At 45.5% G+C, this 20,523-nt stretch overlaps 1 long non-coding RNA gene across 1 annotated transcript in view; it reads left to right on the top strand.

Annotated features, from left to right (window-relative positions):
* Positions 1-13,984, top strand: part of LOC112674135 (uncharacterized) — a 33,330-nt gene extending 19,346 nt beyond the window's left edge. The window contains exons 2-4 of the long non-coding RNA XR_007405595.1: positions 4,595-4,705; positions 8,714-8,782; positions 10,675-13,984. This is a non-coding gene — a long non-coding RNA (uncharacterized LOC112674135). The remainder of the gene's footprint in view (positions 1-4,594; positions 4,706-8,713; positions 8,783-10,674) is intronic.
* Positions 13,985-20,523: the final 6,539 nt, after the last annotated feature.

Here is a 20,523-nt window from a genome sequence, read left to right on the forward strand (position 1 = left end):
CCTAGAGTAGGAAATTCACTCTGTTTGGCCAGCCTCACTCTGTTTGACAACCTCAAGGACCACTGACGTTTCTGCATATAAAGGAGGGACCCTGGACTGTCACCACATCCTGAACTCATAGGGTGACCAACTGGTTCCAACTGGTCCAGGACTTTCCCAGTTTTAGCACTAAAATTTCCACGTCCCGGAAAACCCCTCAGTCCTGAGCAAACTGGAATGGTTGGTCACCTTTGCAGATTGCCCCCGATGCTTGGGAATTCCAGAATATTCTGATGGTAGAGTCCCAAGAGTCTGGGTCAGGGGTCTTCAAGGACAGACTAAGAATGAACATCTGTATACCCAAAGTACCTTCTGCTCCCCGTCAGATTGAATAATGGAGGACTTACTGGGATGTGGCCCGAGACTGTGCAGTTCCCCAGGAGGTTTTATGCACACTTAAATTTGGAAGACCAAGCTTCGTAAATTATAGAATTCCAGGCCCATGATGAAGATTATGATAGCAGCCACTGTGGGCAGGGAGGTGGGTGAAAAGAAGTGCATAGTGAGAAACTGGGCTTCAGATTTGAGCAGGTACTTGGTTTCCCATTTGTCCCTGTGCAATAAAATGAGCGCCCCATGCCTCAGTTTTCTTATGTATAAAATGGGGATAATTAAAGGATATACTATGTGCAGCCCCCTGGTAACTGCACGATAAATTTCAGTTCCCTCTTTTACAACTGTGATTGGGAATTAGCAAAAGAAATGGGCAGAGGAAGCATTTCTGTTCATGTAGAAACTACTTTTCAGAATATGTTCCCATTATGACCCCAATTTAAAAAAATCTTCTATGAAGAATCTTTCAGAATTTAGCATCTGAGAAAAAAGTCTTTCTTCCTCCTCCCTCACCCCCAATCCCTGAATTTGTTGTTTCTTTCCAGATTCCTCCTCTTTATGGCTTGACTCTTAGAAATCTCAAAGTCAAACGCTGAAAATGTAAATCATTTTTATATTTAAAATCAACCCTTGGAGCCCTGGCTGGCTCAGTCAGTAGAGCATGGGACTCTTGATCTCGGGGTCGTGAGTTTGAGTCCTACATTGAGTGTAGAGATTACTTAAGATGAAAATCTTAAAAAAAAAAAGTCACTCTGGGGTGCCTCGGTGGCTCAGTCTGTTAAGATCTGCCTTTGGCTCAGGTCATGACCCTAAGATCCTGGGATCGAGCCCCACCTTGAGGGGAGTCTGTTTCTCCCTCTGCCCCTACCCCTGCTCATGTGCTCTCTTTCAAGCGCATGCTCTCTCTCTCTCAAATAAATAAATAAAATCTTAAGAAAAAAAGAAAAAAGCACTTTAAGTAGTCTCTCCTCCGTTGATGGGACTCAGTATCTACTGAATTGTTATTACTGCATGCATATTATTACATATTATTATGCATATTACATATAATTACATATTATAAAATTTTTAAAAATTTTTTATTTTGTTTTTGTTTTTTTTTTTAAAGATTTATTTACTTATGATAGACATAGAGGGAGAGAGAGAGAGAGGCAGAGACACAGGAGGAGGGAGAAGCAGGCTCCATGCTGGGAGCCTGACGTGGGACTCGATCCCGGGACTCCAGGATCGCGCCCTGGGCCAAAGGCAGGTGCTAAACCTCTGAGCCATCCAGGGATCCCCCAAATTTTTTATTTTGAAGTAATTATAGTATCACAGGAAGTTGCAAAGATAGCAGAGTGAGCTCCATGTACCCTTCCTCCAGTTTCCCTTTGGTGACATCTTTCTTAACCATAGGACAAACTCAAAACCAGGCAATTGACCATGACACCATATGTGTGCGTAGAGTTCTGTGCTACTCTGTCAACTGGGTGACCACCACCATTGTCAATGTAGGGCACTGTTCCATCACCATGAAGATCTCATGCTTTCATTATGGCTACGAATCACCACCCCAACCCCTGGCAATGACTGACCTCTTCTCTGTCTTTATAATTTTGTCATTTTGAGGATGTCATATAGATGGAAGTATAGACTGTGACCTTTTGAGGCTGGCCTTTTTTACACAAGATAATGCTCTTGAGATTTACCCAAGTTGTTGTGTGTACCAGTAGTTTATTCTTTTTCAGTGCTAAGTGATTGTTGACTTATTATTGTATATAATATATAATATTATAAATATCCCGTTATATTAGTACCATTGTATTATGTGAGTCACCACAAAATCATTCTAACCTAAAAGTGAAGTTATGAAGAGGATATTTTACCAAAAAGCTACCCATGATTGTGTGCCAGGCAGTGTTCATTTACTGACTCAAAACAGCTCTGTGAGCTGGTGGCTATTGCTTATCTTCCTTTTATAGATAAGAAAAGTGAGGCCTAGAGAGGTTAAGACTCTTTAAGTCACAAAGTCAGGCAATCTGGCCCAGAGCCCAGGCTTTCAACCATTACCCCTACCTGCCTACACTGCTCTACACCTGCTACCTCATCCACATGTCTCCTGGGCACACCTGGAGGGACCTGCTTTCCTGGGAGATCATTGGTGCCATGGCTTGCCAAGCAGATTCAATCCAAGCTGTAGGAGTCAAATTCCTTTGGCTTTCTTTCCTTTTCTTTATTTTTAAAAGATTTTATTTATCTATTTGAGATAGAAAGAGAGAAGAAGAGAGAGTAGGGGCAGAGGGAGAGGGAGAAGCAAACTCCCCACTGAACAGGGAACCCGATGTGGGACTCAGTCCCAGGACCCTGAGATCATGACCTGCGCTAAGGCAGACGCTTAGCCAACTGAGCCACCCAGGCACCATTTTATCTTTTATTTAGTAAGTAATCTCTACACCCACTACCCCGACATCAAGAGTCCCACGCTCTTCTGACTGAGCCCCCTAGGCGCCCTCTTGGGCTTGCTTTCTTGACTGAAGATTATGTCTGTGGATAGACAGTAAATAGGAAGATTTTAGTTGAAATTTGACATTCACAGAACCAAAGGTGAGTGAAAGCAACATAAAATAAGTCAATCTTAGGGGTAGCACTTGTTTTTTTACATAGAATTATAGTAGACTCAATTTTTTATACTCTTTTATTTCTTATTTATTTTTGATAGTCTTTAAAAATGTTTTTTATGATGGTTAAATATACATAGCATAAAGCTAGCCATTTTAACCATCTTTGCATACAATTCAGTTACATTAGTTACATTAACGATGTTGGGCAACCATCACCCCTATTTCCAGAATTTTTCATTACCCTAAACGGAAACTGTCCCCGTTAAGCAATAATTCCCCATTCCCACAGCTACTTTCTGTTTCTATGAATTTAACTATTCTAGATATTTCCTGTAAGTGGAATCATACCAAATTTGTCCTTTTCGTGTCTGGTGTCTTTTACTAAGCTTACTGTTCATCCATGTGAGAAGCTCATTCCTTTTTAAGGCTGACTAGTGTTCCATTGTATGCATGCACCACATTTGGTTTGTACACTCCTCGGTAGATGGACACTAAGGTTGTTTTTACCTCCTCTTCCTCCTCCTCCTCTTCTCCTTCTTCTTCTTCTTCTTCTTCTTCTTCTTCTTCTTCTTCTTCCTTCTTCTTCTTCTTCTTCTTCTTCTTCTTCTTCTTCTTCTTCTTCTTCTTCTTCTTCTTCTTCTTCTTCTTCTTCCTCTTCTTTCTCCTTCTTCTTCTAAGTAAGCTCCATTCCCAGCACAGAGTCCAACACAGGGCTTGAACTCATGACCCTGAGATCAAGGCCTGAGCTGAGATTAACAGTTGGACGCTTACTGGACTGAGCCACCCAGGCGCCCCTTTACTTTCCTATACTGTGAATAGTGCTATAACACCAAAGGTGTCCAAGTTTCTGTTTGAGTGCTTGTTTTCAATCCTTTTGGGTTCCAGCTAGGAATAAAATTGCTGGTCATATTGTAATTCTGTGTTTAACTTTTTGAGGAACCCCCCGATTAAATTTTTGAACAGAATGTTTCCAAAAAGGAGATGTTAGACAAAGAAAAAAAAAAAAAAAAAAAAAAAAAAACCAACAGCACACCTAAGCCTCAGAGCCCAGCTCAGAAGAGGTGTTTTGCACTGATTGTGTTTTTCCCCTTCCTATCAAGCATTCCATCTGTAATTCTGCTAGTTCACATTCAGAAAGAGAGACTTAGAAAAATACAGTGTGGGGTTTTCTTCAAGGCAAGCCAGCCTTTTCTTCCGAAGTCCTGATAAAATAAAACTTCTCTAGAACTTGAAACTGTATTTGAAAACCATGCTTGGTCCTCAAGCCAAAATAAGTCTCTTTTTTCTGAGCATACCTTGGTTTTACTGTTGGAGGATACACATCAGTAACTGCACACAAATGCGAGGCAAACTGTAGGAATACTGTTTCTTTTTCCCAAAGGTGTGTTTCCTTGAATTTTCCAACTTCCTGGCCAGATCACAATTAGTAAGTCAATTGTCCTGGTGAGACCTCACTTTTTAAGTAGGCAAGGTGCTAATTATCTTAAATAGGCAACATTTGATTTCACTGCCTATGTGACTTTGCTAAGATTGAAACTCAGTCACCAAGGTATAATCAATGGAGGATAAAATTCTTTAGGAGAGTCAAAATATTTCAAGAATCTTAAATATTCTATTTGCAGATAGGGTGAAATATGCTCTCAATCCATGGAACCAGAGCATGTGGTAAACACAACTCTAAAGAAGAAGAAAAAGATCCACCCGGCCTCTACACTTGGTGCCTTCTGCTGCGTGTAAGTGCTTAGATTGAAAGCTCCCTTCTACGAGTTCTGAGAAGCAATTTGTTATTTTTCTCTAAACCTTTCAGTCATGGCCAGACTTTCCTACTAGTTGAATCAGTCTGCTGCAAGAATGTGCTTGCGTGATATTTAATCCCTTACCGGGAGCCCAGATAGGGTTTCTTGCCAGAACTAGAAATTGCCTCTTTTACAAATTCCCCTTCCTAAGCAAGCTATGGTAACACTCGTGTGGGGCCGAGAACACCCTATCAGTGTATTTTTAAACAAGGGAGAAGGGCTCCACCTTGTATCATAAATTACAGTAACATCATTTCTAACCACAGAGGTGCAGTTCCTGTGAGCAGAAACATTCTATTTCAGAGTCTCAGGGATGGCGGAAACTTTCTAATACAACTGCAGAGCTCTCAGAACAGCCGCTGGGAGAAGAGCTCTGGGGGTGGGGAGGAGGGAGCCTCATTTGGTTTCCATGGTGGAAATGCACCCACCATTCCTGAGGTCAGACTTCCACCTGATGTCCCTGGAAGGCAGAGGCGGGAGGACATGTGGGCATCAGGGGGGCTCTGAGAGCCACAACACCAGGCTCTCCAAGTCTCCTTTGACTCAAGACATAAAGCCCTTAAAAAAAAAAAAAAAAAAAAAAGACATAGGGACCTCAAATCTCCTGAAGGCAACATCCCCTTCTTCTTTCCTGGAGAAAGTTAAAAATGAGGTTTGCTACATCCATATTCTCCATATTATGCTTCCATACAAAATCCCAGAGGCTCTGCTAACCCCTTCCGAGTAACAGAATTTACTTAGATTGTTCCAAAGTTACTATTAAACCTCAGCCACTGTTCTGATCCAGAGGATAAGCATTCTGAGAAATCTAATTTTTTTTTTTTTTTTGGTTAAGCATCTCATTAGTGCCTCCCTTTTGTGGAGCTAATGCCATTTAAAAATAATTTTCACATGTACTTTAGGCCTTAGAGTTATTTTAACAAAATGTTCTTGTCATGTTGATGTCATTCTAATGACATGTTATTGGTATTTTTGTTCTCAAAATGTGGATGTTTCCCGGGAAACTGACCAGTGGGAAGGAAGGTGGGTGGAAAGCAAAAGTATGTCAGAAACTGCAAGTTAAGTTTCTGGTTAACTCTCTTAGATTAGGTTCTAGGGTGACTAAATTTTCTAGGGAGGAAAAGCTTTCTGATTTCTTAGGGCAAAAAGAAAAAAAATATCCTTTCTCTGGGATCCTCTGAGTCTCCTTAGCATCTTATGCAAATCTCTGTGTGACATTTCTGTACTGTTTTCCACCCAGTTTGGTGCTACTGATATCTCTCCTTATTCCATTAGATCAGGCTCTTTATCAAAGAGCTGGCTGCTTGATCTCCTTACCACTCACCAGTGGCCCAGAGAAACACCTGGATTTGTTTGTGCAATGAGTAACACGAATGCCTTTTAAAACTCAAAGCTGGGGGGTGGAGGTGGGGAGTGGGGATCCCTGGGTGGCTCAGCGGTTTAGTGCCTGCCTTTGGCCCAGGGCATGATCCTGGGTGGCGGGACTCGATCCCGGGGCCCAGGGTGTGATTCTGGGTCCCAGGATCGAGTCCCACGTCGGGTTTCCTGCATGGAGCCTGATTCTCCTTCTACCTGCTTGTGTCTCTGCCTCTCTCGAATAAATAAATAAAATCTTAAAAAAAAAAAAAAAACAAAACAACTCAAAGACACCTTTCAAGTGGGCTTTCAAGATTCGGATGGGCTCCTCTTCTTCATGAATCCATCCTGCCCAACTGAGCCCCCCTAAGCCCACTGCCCTCATGGCTTTATTTAGCAATGGAGGCCGTTGCAGGTTGCACAGAGGTGGAGGGTTTTACAAACGGCTTCAGCAAACACAGGGCACTGGTGTGGGTTAAGGTGGGATGCTAGTAGTGTGGACAGAGCAAGCAGTGTGTGTGGGGTGAATCACAGCCTTGTCACTCACCCCTGAGAAAGGCCCTTGATGGGACGCTTGGGTGGCTCAGCAGTTGAGCATCTGCCTTCTGCTCAAGGCCTGATCCTGGGGTCCTGAGATCAAGTCCTGCCTTGGGCTCCCTGCATGGAGCCTGCTTTTCCCTCTGCCTGTGTCTCTGCCTCTCTCTGTGTCTCTCATGAACAAATAAATAAAATCTTAAAAAAGAAAGAAAAAAAAAAAAGAAAGGCCCTTGATGGCTGTGAGCATTGGTTTGTTCATCTGTAAACTGGGATCATACCTAATGTTAAGGATGTTGTAAAGATTAGATGAGATCATGTATGTAAAAGGCTTCACAGCTGACTGGTTCAAAGTAAGCTTCACTCACTAAATGTTGTTCTGGTCTCTGCCTTCTTTCCTCTTCTTTTTTTCCCCAGCTAAATTAAAAAAAATTATGGCAACATATACATAACCTAAAGCTCCCCATTTTAGCCATTTTAAGTGCATCCTTCAGTGACACTAATACATTCCCGTTGTTGTGCAACCATCACCATTGACCATCTCCAAAGCTTTGTCATCATCTCCAACTGAGACTGTCCCTATTAAACACCAAGTCCTCGCTCTCCCCAGCCCCCGACGCCCCTCTGTCCAGCCCTTGGCCATCACCATTCTGCTCTGCGTCTATGAATTTGACTATTCCGGGTACCTCGATAAGGGGGATCATACACGATTTGTCCTTTTGTATCTGGCTTATTTCCCTTAACATAATGTCTTCAAGGTTCATCCATATTGTAGCCTATGTCTGAATGTTTTAAAAAAATATTTTATTTGTTTATTCATGAGAGACACAGAGAGAGAGGCAGAGACTTAGGCAGAGGGAGAAGCAGGCTCCCTGCGGGGAGCCGGATGCGGGACTCGATCCCAGGACCCTAGGATCACCACCTGAGCCGAAGGCAGATGCTCAACCACTGAGCCACCCAGGCGTCCCTAGGTCTGAATTTCATTTCTTGTTAAGGACACATAGTATCCCATTGTGTGGGTCCACCCATTTTGTTCATCCATTCATCTGTTGACGGACACCTGGGTGCTCCCGCCCTTGGGCTGTTGTGAGCAGTGCTGCGGTGGACATGGGTGTGCGCGTACCTGTTTGAGCAACCTCCCCCTTCGAAAGTGGGCTCTATTCTCACCCCAAATATTGTTGGTAAAGGTTCTAACATAACTTCACACCTCCTGCTTCCTCCTGGAGGTCTTCCCCAGCGCCCCCTTCCAAAAGAGCCCCTCATCCCTGCTATCACGCTCCAGCCCTCCCCTTGCCTTTATATTTCTCATAAGAGTTCTTGTCATCTGATACCCTAAGACATTGATCTGTTTATTAACTGTCTCCAGGGACTACTAGGTAAATTCTGGGACTGCAGGGATTGGCCATGGCTGTATTTCAGCTCTTAGAATAGTGTCTTAGAACAGTAGGTGCTCAATACATAAAAACATATTAGGGGTGGCTCAGTGGTTGGGGCCTGCTTCTCCCTCTGCCTGTGTCTCTGCTTCTCTGTGCCTCTCATGAATAAATAGATAAAATCTTTAAAAAAATAAAAATATGGGGAATCCCTGGGTGGCTCAGCGGTTTGGCGCCTGCCTTTGACCCAGGACGTGATCCTGGAGTCCCGGAATCGAGTCCCACATCGAGCTCCCTGCATGGAGCCTGCTTCTCCCTCTGCCTGTGTCTCTGCCTCTCTCTCTCTGTGTGTCCTTCATGAATAAATAAATAAAATATTTAAAAAAATAAAAAAATAAAAAAAATAAAAATAAAAACGTGTTGAATGACTAAGTTGACTGCTGGCTGCCTTGCCTCTGCCTGTCTACCACCCACGCCACCTGGACCCCAGCAGGGGCCCCAACCTAGTTTGAGAAGCATGGGAGGCAGGTAGGAAAAGGAGGCAGCCCTGTCCCAAGGTTGTCTGGGCAAACCCCAGCGTAGGTGCATCTGCAGCCAGAGGCAGGAGCCCGGCTTTGGAGTTGTTGGACATTTCGAACCATCCAGGGGGAGAATCGCTGACTCTTCACCTTGCCCTTCCCAGGACTTGGTCTGACACACGGCCCTGATGCCCACGGTCCGGCGCAGCTCTGACTCACACCTGCTAACAAAGGTGAGTCAGGCTTCCGTGAGGACGGTGCATGACACGCGACAATCTCGTTCCAAAACAAACTCACCTCCTCTGCTTGCTTCAGATTGTTTTATGCAAAAACATTGTCTCGTGGTGTCCACCGACTCGGCTGACTGCCGCTTCCTTCCCGACGTGTTCGTCTGGAGAGCTTTTCCTTCTCTCTCTTTCTCTTTCCTGTTTTGGGGTTTCTCCAAAGATCATCACTTGATTATGTCCAGACCAGGAGGCAACCCTGCCTCCTTCACATGGAGCAGAGCAGAAAGCCCCAGGGAGCAGGCTGGAACCGGGAATGGGCTCCCACCTCGGGCTCCACACTCAGCCACTCACTTTGTCTGAGGTCAAAGGGGACAAAATGAATGTCCTTTGCCAACTCATGAACCTGTTATTTGGTTTGCTATGAGTTTGTGCCTGTTAGAAATAAGCTATCTACTTGCTCCCCAACTAGCTGTGTAAACTTGGACAAGTTCCTGAGCTTCTCTGGGCCTTAAGTGTCCTCATTTCTAGAATAAAGCAGTTGAGGGGCGCCGGGGTGGCTTAGTTGGTTAAGTGTCTGCCTTCGGCTCAGGTCATGATCTCAGGGTCCTGGGATCGAGGCCCACTTTGGGCTCCCTGCTCAGCGGGGAGCCTGCTTCTCCTTTTCCCTCTGCTGCTCCTCCTGCTTGTGCTCTCTTGCTCTCTGTCTGTGTCAAATAAATAAATAAAATATTTGAAAAAAAAAAAAAAAGGAATAAAGCAGTTGGATCAACAACAAACAACAGGAATGCCATGAACATGGATATGACACCGATGAGCTGGAGTTCCACAGAACCCCTTCTGGAAAGGGTCTTTGCAGAAAAGCCCTGGAGTTGCAGCCTTGCTCTGACGTTCTCAGCTTGGATGTGTCAAGAGCTCCCAGATCCATCTGCAGAAATCCTGGAAACCAGGGCCTTCTTGGTGGAAATACAAGGTAGTTTATCTCAAGGCAGGGGCTCTCAGTGGGGATTTTGCCCTCACGGGCTTGTGGAGCCTTCTGGAGATAGTTTGGTTGTCCCAACTCCAGGGAAGGGTGCTCCTGGCATCTACCGGGTAGGGGCCAGGGACGGTGTTAACCCTCCCACAGTGCACAAGGCAGCCCCGCAACAAAGGACTGTCCAGCCTCGAATGCCAGTAGCGCAGAGGTTGAGAAACAGTGCCCGCTGGTGGGTCTGGCGTGAGCCGTCTGTAAATGTTCAAACTCTGGCAAACCCACTCCTTCATTTCGACTTAGGAGCCAGATCCGGGGCCTGGATTTCTACATTGACTCTTCTCTCAACTGAGATTCCCTCTGTACCCATAGGCCCTGCCACCCAGGTGCTTGTTGGTCAACCCACATGGATCCGTCCATTGGGTTCAGCTGTAATTTCTCAACTTCATTCATTCACTCAACAAACATTACTGAGCACCCCCTCTGCACTTGATCCTGCTGTAAGTGAACACAACAGGGGGAGATGCACTGGGTCTCCATATATCCCCCAAATGTAAATTTATTTTTATTTATTTATTTTAAAAAGATTCTATTTATTTATTTGACACACACAGAGAGAACAGCATGGGGAGCAGCAGGCAGAGGGAGAGGGAGAAGCAGGCTCCCCACGGAGCAAGAAGCCCAATGGGACTGGATCCCTGGACCCCGGGGTCATGCCCTGGGCCAAAGACAGATGTTCTGCTGAGCCACCTGGCGGGGGGGGGGGGGGGGGGGGGGGGGGGGGGGGCTAAACCCTGGTGCTCTTGAATGTGCCTTACACATTCTAGTTTGCTCAGATACTTCTGGCTCTGCATTTTTCTCCTCACTCTCCTTCCCTTGTCCCACGTCTATAAGGTCACCCTGACTCACTTTACTTTCCCCCCACTCCCAGCTCCCCACCCTGGTCTCTGTCTCCAGAGGAGAAGTTGAATGTCCTTGAGCTGCAAGAGGAGGCCCATTTCCTCGGGGGCCACTTGGAGCCATGTGTACCCCTCACTCTTCAGACCTCCCCTCCCCCACCAACTATGCTTCCTGTTGGTTCTCTCCTCGCCATTCCCCTCATCCCATCTGAGTCTGGCAAAAACTTCCTTGGCCAAACTGCTCTCCCCCGAGCAGCCTGAGGATTCCATGGAACTCCAGGAAGCCTAGCCATCGTTCATCCCAAGGCAGCCTGGTGTTACCGGCGGGCGCAGGCTCTGGAACCGGACAGTCTAAATGCTTATGCCGACTCCACCATTTCGCAGCCGTGTGACCCTGGACACACTACTTAATCTCACGGTCTGCAGAGATCTGCAGGTCTGACAATGCTGGGCTGGTTTCTCCCTGCCGCTTAGGATTTTGTGAAGGTTAGATGAGCAAATATATATAAGATGCTCAGAATAGCGTCTGGCACCTAAGCGCTTGATACTGATAGCAAGTCTTTACCCTTTTTTGGGGCTATCCCTCAAGATTAAGAACCTTTTTGTTTCCTATCCCATAAAATGTTGATTGCTGTATTTGCTTAGAGTTCCCAAGATGCTCTACCTATGTCTGCTGCTCCTCATTCATCCACACAGAGCTTCATCTCATCTGATCCTTGAGCCCTTGCTATGCAAGGGAGGCCCTGTACATGGAAGCTTTGCAGAAAACACAGCCCCTTCTCTCAAGGAACAAAACAAAAGTCATGAAGACTGACCCAAAGACATTTTGTTTGGCCTTCATGGGTTCATGCACTGGGCAGGCCCCACACTTAGTTGAATGCTCTCTTGGCTGTCAATATTTTAAAACCCCTTTTTAAAAAAAGATTTTATTTATTTATTTGAGACAAATGAGAGCGAGCATGAGTGGGTGGGGGAGGGAGGTAGCAGAGAGAGAGGGAGAAGCAGGCTTCTTGCTTAGCAGGGAGCTGGACACAAGGCTCTATCCCAGGGCCCTGAGATCATGACCCCAGCTGAAGGCAGATGCTTAACCAACTGAGCCACCCAAGCGCCCCCTTAAAATTCTTAATGATTTTGAACTCTGCATTCTCAATTCATATAGAACCCTACAAGTTATGAAGCTGTTCACCAGTTGGAGGGCACAGTTAATTAGTCTTCTTAAGTATCAAAGCGCATTTAAAAATTGGGAGATTTTTCATGTGAAAATTTGTAGCTCCTCTGAAGAGATCTGCGGGTCTGACGATGCTGGGCTGGTTTTTCTCCTCGGCAAAAATGTACCTGGAGCTGAATATCACCTTTCTCTGTGTACTTCCTGCCATCTTTTGGTCTTTCCTGTGCTGGCTGCGCTGTGAGCTCTGGAGTCTGTGTCCCCAGATCTACTCTGTGCAATGCTCACATGAGCCACTTTACAGGACAGACCAGTGTGCAAAATGGCCCATGCACAGAGCTCTAAACGTTTCCTTAGAACCAGAGCTGCCTTCTGTGTGGTCTGCACAGACAGGGCTGGTCTGCTGAATTTGATAGATCAGCTTAATGTCTACAGAATCCAAGAAAAAGTTGGACTTGCACTGTGTATGTCTTTGCTTTTCTGTTGCATTTTTCTAGCATTTAGTGTCTATCATATTTTACCAAGGGCCTGCCCCTGATTGGAAAATAAAAAGAAACTGGTCCCGCAGCTGAGCTAGGCCCGATGGATCTTTCCCTGCATCATGCTCCTGACTTCCTACTGGGGCCTTCTTCACTTCTAACCTCAGGGAAGCAGAGGTATCTAGCCAGTAAGCAAAAAAGCAAACACACAGAAGCAAGCAAACAAAACAAAATCTTTGGTAGATTGAGCCCCTGCTAGGCTCCATGACCTCAAGTGAGTTTCAAAGCTTGAGCTGGGTAATGCTATTCCCACCTAATGGGGAAACTGAGCCTGAGAGAGATCAAGTCACTTGCCTTCTTTTTTTTTTTTTTAATTTTTATTTATTTTTATGATAGTCACACACACACAGAGAGAGGCAGAGACATAGGCAGAGGGAGAAGCAGGTTCCGTGCACCGGGAGCCCGACGTGGGATTTGATCTGGGGTCTCTAGGATTGCGCCCTGGGCCAAAGGCAGGTGCCAAACCGCTGCGCCACCCAGGGATCCGTCACTTGCCTTCTTTACAAAATATACTCTTGGGGGTAGAGAGGGAAGAGGGAGCCAGGAGCCTGCGCTTCAACACAAGTTCTTGTGAAGTGTGCACTGGATGTAGCATGGTCCCTCCCCTGGCCTTGGTTTTCACACATACCGCAGGACTTTCCAGGACTGAAGGAAACAGACTACAGAGGTGAAACTAAAAAAAAAAAAAAAAAAAAAAAAAAAAAGTGGATCTGGCCTGCTTCTGTCCTGCCACCAAACAGTTGTGACTTTGGGTGAGCCACTTAGCTTCTGGAATCCTCAGTACTTTCATCCATAAAATGGGGTTAACGTAAGCTCCGGCCACTCGGGGCCGCCGGGGTGTCCCAATAATGCTTAGCAGGACGCTTTGCAGATACAAGGCGCCCAGCGAGAGGTAGATGCCATCAGCACAGACCCTGGAGCATCTCCCAGGCTCGGCCTCTGCCTGGAGAAGATGCGCGGCCTTCGGGAGATGTTGTGCGCAGGCGCGGAGGAGCCGCCAGGCCGCCTCCGGAGCCTCGTGCCTTTCCCTCCGACGCTTCCTATTGGCCGAGAGTGGAGCCAATTAGGAGGCAGGGGGCGTGGCCACCCCCGATTGGAGGAGGCGGAGGAGCCGCGAAGAGCCGCCCTGCCCTGGGTCGCGCTCCTGGGCCGCCGGACCGCGGTAGAGACGCAGGTGGATCAGGGCCAAGCCTGGAGGTTAGAGACGCGTACGGCGGCGGCGCAGTGTCAGAGTTCTTCGTTTTCATCAATGAACTGTGGTTCTGTAACATGTTAATAATAGTGGAAGTTGGGTAAAGGGGACCCAGAGACTCTGTGCTATCAGTTCAGCTCCTTTGGGAATCTTTTTTTTTTTTTTTTTTTAAGATTTTATTTTTATTTATTCATGAGAATACACAGAGAGGAGAGAGAGAAGCAGAGACACAAGCAGAGGGAGAAGCAGGCTCCATGCAGGGAGCCTGATGCAGGACTCGATCCCGGGTCTCCAAGATCACACCCCGGGCCGCAGGCAGCACTAAACCGCTGAGCCACCGGGGCTGCCCTCCTTCGGAAATCTTATTTCTATAGGAAACTTCGGGGGGAGAAGGGGAGAAAATAGTCCAATTTTTATTTGTAAGATTTTATTTATTCATGAGAGACACAGAGAGAGAAGGAGAGACACAGGCAGAGGGAGCAGCAGGCTCCCTGCAGGGAGCCCGACGTGGGACTCGATCCCGGGACCCTGGGGTCACGCCCTGGGCCGAAAGCAGGTGCTCAACTGCTGAGCGCCCACCCCCGCCCCCCCCACGGGCTTCCCGAAGAGTGTTCAATTTAAACTGTTTCTCGTTTTCCAGCAAGTTATATTAATAATGGGGCACCTGGGTGGCTCCTGGGTTGAGTGTCGGCCTTCGGCTCAGGGCATGATCCCAGGGTCCTGGGATCGAGTCCTGCCTCGGGCTCCCTGCTCAGCGGGGAGCCTGCTTCTCCCTCTGCCTCTGCCCCTCCCTCCTGTTTGTGTTCTCTCTCTCTTAAATACATAATAAAATCTTTAAAAAGGTACATTAATACTAGAGTCATACATTTCATTTTGAGGAAGAGTATTATCTAAACTTTGAAGTCCCCTATTTATTAAAAAAAAAAAAAGAAAAACAGTCATCACTTGCCATGGTACCAAGTTCATCCGGTACAAAAGGTTGTTGAATCTCAAGTGACCCGGTTCTCTTCCTCGGAGAAAAGTTCTCTTACAAGTTTCTCATGTATCTTTCCAGATTTATTCTCTGAACATACAAGCAACCTCTGTGATGTGTGCTGTGTACGTCTTGTTTGTTTTTATTTCGCGGTGTATTTTGGAGATTGCTTCATATCGGCGAAGCACTTCCTCATTCTTTTTTTTTTATTGCTACATAGTATTCCATTTAATTAATCTATGCAGTTGGTCTCCCCTGGACGGACACTTAAATAATTTTCTGCTCCTTTTGCTCTTATAAACAGCGCTGCGGTAAATAGCCCCGGACCCTATTTTCACCTGCGTGGGAGTCCATCTGAAGAATAAATTCCTAGGGGCTATGCATATATTTCAGAGAACGGGAGAAGCCAATCTCAGCCAAATTTTTCCCATTCAGGACTTGAGGGGTGAGAAAACGTATTCTCAAGAGCCAGCATTTTGTTTTGGAAGTGCCGTGTTCAGGGGAAGGCTTCATTCTTCAGCACAACAGAGGCAAGAGAGCATGCTTCAAACAGCTAATCTGCTGATAATAACCTCCCGAAAGCAGAGAGGCAGACAATAGTACCAATAGTTTACACACTTGAGAAATGACTTGAAAATAATTGGGGCTGGTAGCCATCTGCCTGGTTCTTTCTTTCAAGAGCCAACACGTTTATTCCACCCAGGCACCAGGAGAGCCCCACGTTGGCATCGGCAACGATCAGCACCCTCTGCGGTCATTCTAGGAGGTTGTGTGTTTCCCTTAAAGCCCTCTGCGCTGGCCTGGGAGCAGGATGCTTCCCGAAGCTTTTCCTCTGCCTGCCAAGGGGAGGAGAGGGCTCATTTTGCTTGTTAGTTAAAAAAAAAATCTTTCTCATGGCTTGTGAAATCTAATTTTTCATTTCACTTGGAAATTTTTTATTATTTTTTATTTCATCAGCTCATGAGTTTCCTTTTTTTTTTTTTTTTAAAGATTTTATTTATTTATTCATGAGAGACACACACAGAGAGAAGCAGAGACACAGGCAGAGGGAGAAGCATCCCCTGATGTGGGACTTGATCCCAGGACTCCAGGATCAAGCCCTGGGTCAAAGGCAGGCACCAAACTGCTGAGCCACTCAGGGATCCCCATATATTTATTTTTAAAAAAGATTTTATCTATTTATTCATGAGGGACACACATACACACAGAGGCAGAGACACAGGCAGAGGCAGAAGCAGGCTCCATGCAGGGAGCCCGATGTGGGACTCGATCCCAGGACCCTGGGATCACGCCCTGAGCTGAAGGCAGGAGCTCAGCCGCTGAGCCACCCAGGCGCCCCGAGTTTTTCATATCAGACCCAGCTGGGGGCAATTGTCTCTGGCATATCATTCTGCAAAACCCAGAATGAGGACTCTGCACCAAAAGATACACTGATAATTAAGAAGGATAATCCGATGATAATACCTACCCTGGTTTGAGAATTTATTGGTTTACTGTATTGTTACCTTTAATGGTACAACAACCTGGTGAGATAACACTGTTATTATGGACCTGTTCTAGAAAGAAAACAGGTCTGCAGAGGTTAAATTATGCCTACATTTCTGCAGCTAGTAAATAGCAGAGAATCTGGATTTCTGTCCAAAACAAATACTCTGGAACATACTACAGCAGTGATTTTCAACCAGGGGGTGATTTTGCCTCCCAGGAAACATTTGACAATGTCTGGAGACGTTTTTGGTTGTCACAACAGAGTGGGGAGTGCTGTTAGCATCTAGTGGGGAGAGGCCAGGGATGCTGCTCAACATCCTGCAGTGCACAGGACAGCATCGCAGACCAAAGGGTTTTCCGGCCCCAGATGTCAAAAATGCCACGTTTGAGAAACCTTGTGATATACGGACAGGTATTCCCATCCAAGGCATTTCATTTTTTTTTTTTCCAAGGCATTTCAGATCGATTTTTATATCCTCTGTTTTTTTCTGGAATCCATATATTCAAGTTAAATACAGTGTGATCAACATTATGAGAATTTGAGTTCTATTTATTCTCTTTTTTGAAATTTTAAATAATATGCATTTAAAATAATGTTATATAAAATATTAGAAATGTCTAACTGACCTCAAAATGTGATGTACTGGGAGTTTCCTCTCAAATTTGTCAAGAGACCCAATTTTGGAGCTAGCAAGTTGAGTGGACTACAAAGTGTTTATGGTATAGCCACGTGGCAATGCTGGTAGGCTGGCAAAGAGAAGCGTTTTGAATTATGAGATTTATTCAGCTGCAAATCCCTGGCAAAAAAACCACACCTGCCCTGTACGGAGAACTGAATGGGAGAATGGCAGGCGGATTTTTATGTGCCAATAGGCACATAAATATTTTGGATTTATCTCAATCTATATAGATTTGCTATAAACTATCCTTGAACCGATACCCTAGGCTCGTGCATAATTCTTCACAAATTATTCCTCAGATAATATGCACTTATCAAACTTGTAATTATCTCAACAAATACGAAGTTGTCTTTGAATGAGACTATTTCCATAGCATACAAAGCTGGATAATTTTAGATTGTTCCCGTGTGTGAGTTTCCCGGAACGTCTGTGGGCATCTGGAGGCAAAAAGTATGTTTATTCTTTAGTGAAAATGATTGCCATTGTCGTGAGCGTTGCTGGAAGACAGGATGGAACGGCTCAGATGTCAGTGGAAATGCCTCTTCAATCTCAGATGTTCCTTGAATGCTCTTTGTTAATGCGAGCTGCAGCGGGGATGGAGAAGAGATGCTGCGGTCATGGTGCAGGATGGCTCACTGGCTCACCTCTTATATTCGGTTCTCATTTCAGTGAATGGGTCCCAGTGAGGTACAATGCGTTTTTCCAAAGATAGAAAGGGAGAGAGTAAAACAGGGGTCGGCAAACTCTTTCGGTGAAGGGTCAGATATTAGCTATTTTTAGGCTCTGGGGGTTGGATGGCCTGTGTTGGAATTAGCAATTCCTGCCTTTGTGGGGGGTGGGGAGAGAAGCCATCAACAATAGATAAATAAATGAGCACGGCTGTTTTCCAATAAAGCTTTATTTACAAAGCAGGCAGTGGGCCTTGTTTATCACACCCCGGAGTAAAGCATAAATATATGAAGATATAAATGTGGATAGATATACAGAAAGACTTGGATGGTGGCAGAGAATATCAATTGTCTCGTTAGCACTCATTTCCCCTTCCTTTTTTTTAATTTTATTTTTTAAATTTATTTTTATTTTTATTTTTTTAAAGATTTTATTTATTTATTCATGAGAGACAGAGAGAGAGAGAGAGAGAGAGAGAGAGAGAGGCAGAGGGAGAAGCAGGCTCCATGCAGGGAGCCTGATGTGGGACTCGATCCTGGGTCTCCAGGATCATGCCCTGGGCTGAAGGCCACACTAAACTGCTGAGCCACCCGGGCTGCCCCCCCCCCCTTTTTTTTTTTTAAGGTTTTATTTATTCATGAGAGACACTGAGAGAGGGGCAGAGACATAGGCAAAGGTAGAAGTAGGCTCCCAGTGGGGAGACCGATATAGGACTCGATCCCAGGACCCCGGGATCACACCTCGAGCCAAAGGCAGAGGCTCAACCGCTGAGCCACCCAGGTGTCCCACCCCCATTTCCCTTTCTTAAGGGCAGAGCCTCCATACTGTAGGACCCAGCAATGCTCCGATGATGTATCTATATATCCTCATCACTCTTGCCAATAAAGGTAATTAAAAAATATGTATTTTATTTATTTGAGAGAGAGAGCACAAGCAGGGGGAGAGGAAGGGGGAGAGGGAGAAGATTCTGCTGAGCACGGAGCCCGTCCATGTGGGGCTCAATCCCAAGATCCTGGGATCATAGTCTGAGCTAAAGTCAGACACTTAGCTTAACTGGCTAAGCCTCCCAGGTGCCTCCAATAAAGGTGATTCTTGAAGTGAAAGCAGAAAACATAGATGAGATGTCTGGGAGTGCTCTGTCAAGAGGCCTCTTCTAGTGGGCAGGTGATATTTTGCCTTCTGTTTTTCTCTTTTTGCCTGCGTGGAATATGGGAACGATTGCTGGAACTCAAGTGGTCACTTTGTGACTAAGAGGGCAAGTCCAAGAACATGTCAGAAGCCTCATCTTTTTTTTTTTTTTTTTTTTAAAGTTTAAGCAATCTCTATACCTCATGTGGGGCTCGAACTTATGGCCTGGAGATCAAGAGCTGCATGCTGTATCTACTGAGCCAGCCAGGCACCCCAGAAACCTCATCCCTTTATATCCTTGAGCCAGTGAACCAAAGCCAGAAGTAAATGACCTCTGGACTTCTGGTTTTATAGAGGAAACAACCCTTATAAGCTTAAGCCACTGGATAAGTCAGGTCTCTACTTGCTGCATAACCAAACATCTGATACATGTTGATAAGGATAACAGGTATATAGGGGCTTCTGGGTGGCTTCATCTGTTATGCATCTGACTCTTGGTTTCAGCTCAGGTCATGATCTCGGGATTGTGAGATCCAGCCCTGCATCTGGGTCCATGCTCAGCAGGAAGTCTGCTTGAAATTCTCTCTCTCTCTCCATCTGCCTCTCCCTCTGCTCAGTCTTTCTCTTTCTCTCTAATAAAAATAAATAAACCTTTAAACAAAATCTTTAGGGGCACCTGGGTGGCTCAGTTGTTGAGCATCTGCCTTTGGCTCAGGTCATGATCCCAGGGTCCTGGGATGGAGCCTTGCATTGGGGTCCCTGCAGGGAGCCTGCTTCTCCCTCTGCCTATGTCTCTGCCTCTCTCTGTGTGTATCTCATGAATAAATAAATAAAATCTTAAAAAAAAGGATAACATATAGTTCAGCCTAGAAATATTAGAAGTAATAGTAAGTTAAGGCTATGTTAACCAAGAAGAGGCAGGGTTTATGGCTGAAGACTCTGAATCCATCAGATCTGGTGGCCAATCCTTTTTTTTTTTTTCTGGTGGCCAATCCTGACTCCAGTACAGACCTTGGATAATTACTCTCTCTATCCCTCAGTTTCCTTTTCTGCAAGATAGGCGTAATACTATATGACTTAGAGTATTACTGAAAGACAATAGATGAATGCATACATATGCACGTATAGAGTGGCGTGTAATAAGTGCCCCCCAAATACTGGTCTAATATTATTGTTACCACTACTGTTATTAATTTGTTGATCTGGGGAATGACCACTGGCTTCTTTGAAAGAGGATGTAGTTGGGAACAGTGAGTGATGACATTTATTCTCTACCACTCACTTTTTGGGCCTCCCCTCCATTACGAGAACAATACATGGAAATCCACCCACCATCTCCGGGTTTTTAGTAGTTATTATATGTCTGACAAGAGTGCTAGGTTCTGGGAGTTCCAAGATGAATAAGACAGTTCCTGTCTTCAGTGAGCAACAGCAACCTGCAAAACAAATATTAAAAAAAAAAAAAAAGCGTTAGGTGGATGCTAGACATGTGAATGGGACATGGTTGGGAGAAACAAGGGGTCCGGTTCTACATGGCTGGGTGGAAAGGCTCTAAAAATATAGAGGAACTGGGATTGAAAATATGAGTAATGAAGAGGGTGGTTTTTAATACAATCTGTTATTCATAGCGAAAAATGGTAAGAGGAAGAATTTTAAAATCAGTGGTATATTAAATATTGGTCATTTTTCCCCTTTCGATCTCCTCTTCAACCTTGTCCTCCCCGCTCTATGGCTGCCCTTTCTAGACTCTACCTAGACTCCCTTGCTCTGGTTTCCACTTGGGTTTGGCCAGTGGGAGGCACCTGTGGGAGACTGGCAGGAGGACACGGGTGGGGGTATTTATTTCCCTAACTCCCAGCCGCCCTAGGGGGTCTGCTCCTTCCACCCGAAGGTCACAGCCCTAATCAGGGGGCTTTCTCCCACAGCTCCTTTCTTCAGGTCCACAGTCTCCCAGGCTGGGGGGCCCGCTACAGGACCCTAATGATTTTGCTAGCTCCCAAGTATTCTGTTTCTTCTTTCTTTCTCTGAACCACATTCACGCCTTCGA

This window comes from Canis lupus, chromosome 24 (assembly GCF_003254725.2).
Source record: "Canis lupus dingo isolate Sandy chromosome 24, ASM325472v2, whole genome shotgun sequence".
NCBI lineage: Eukaryota > Metazoa > Chordata > Mammalia > Carnivora > Canidae > Canis > Canis lupus.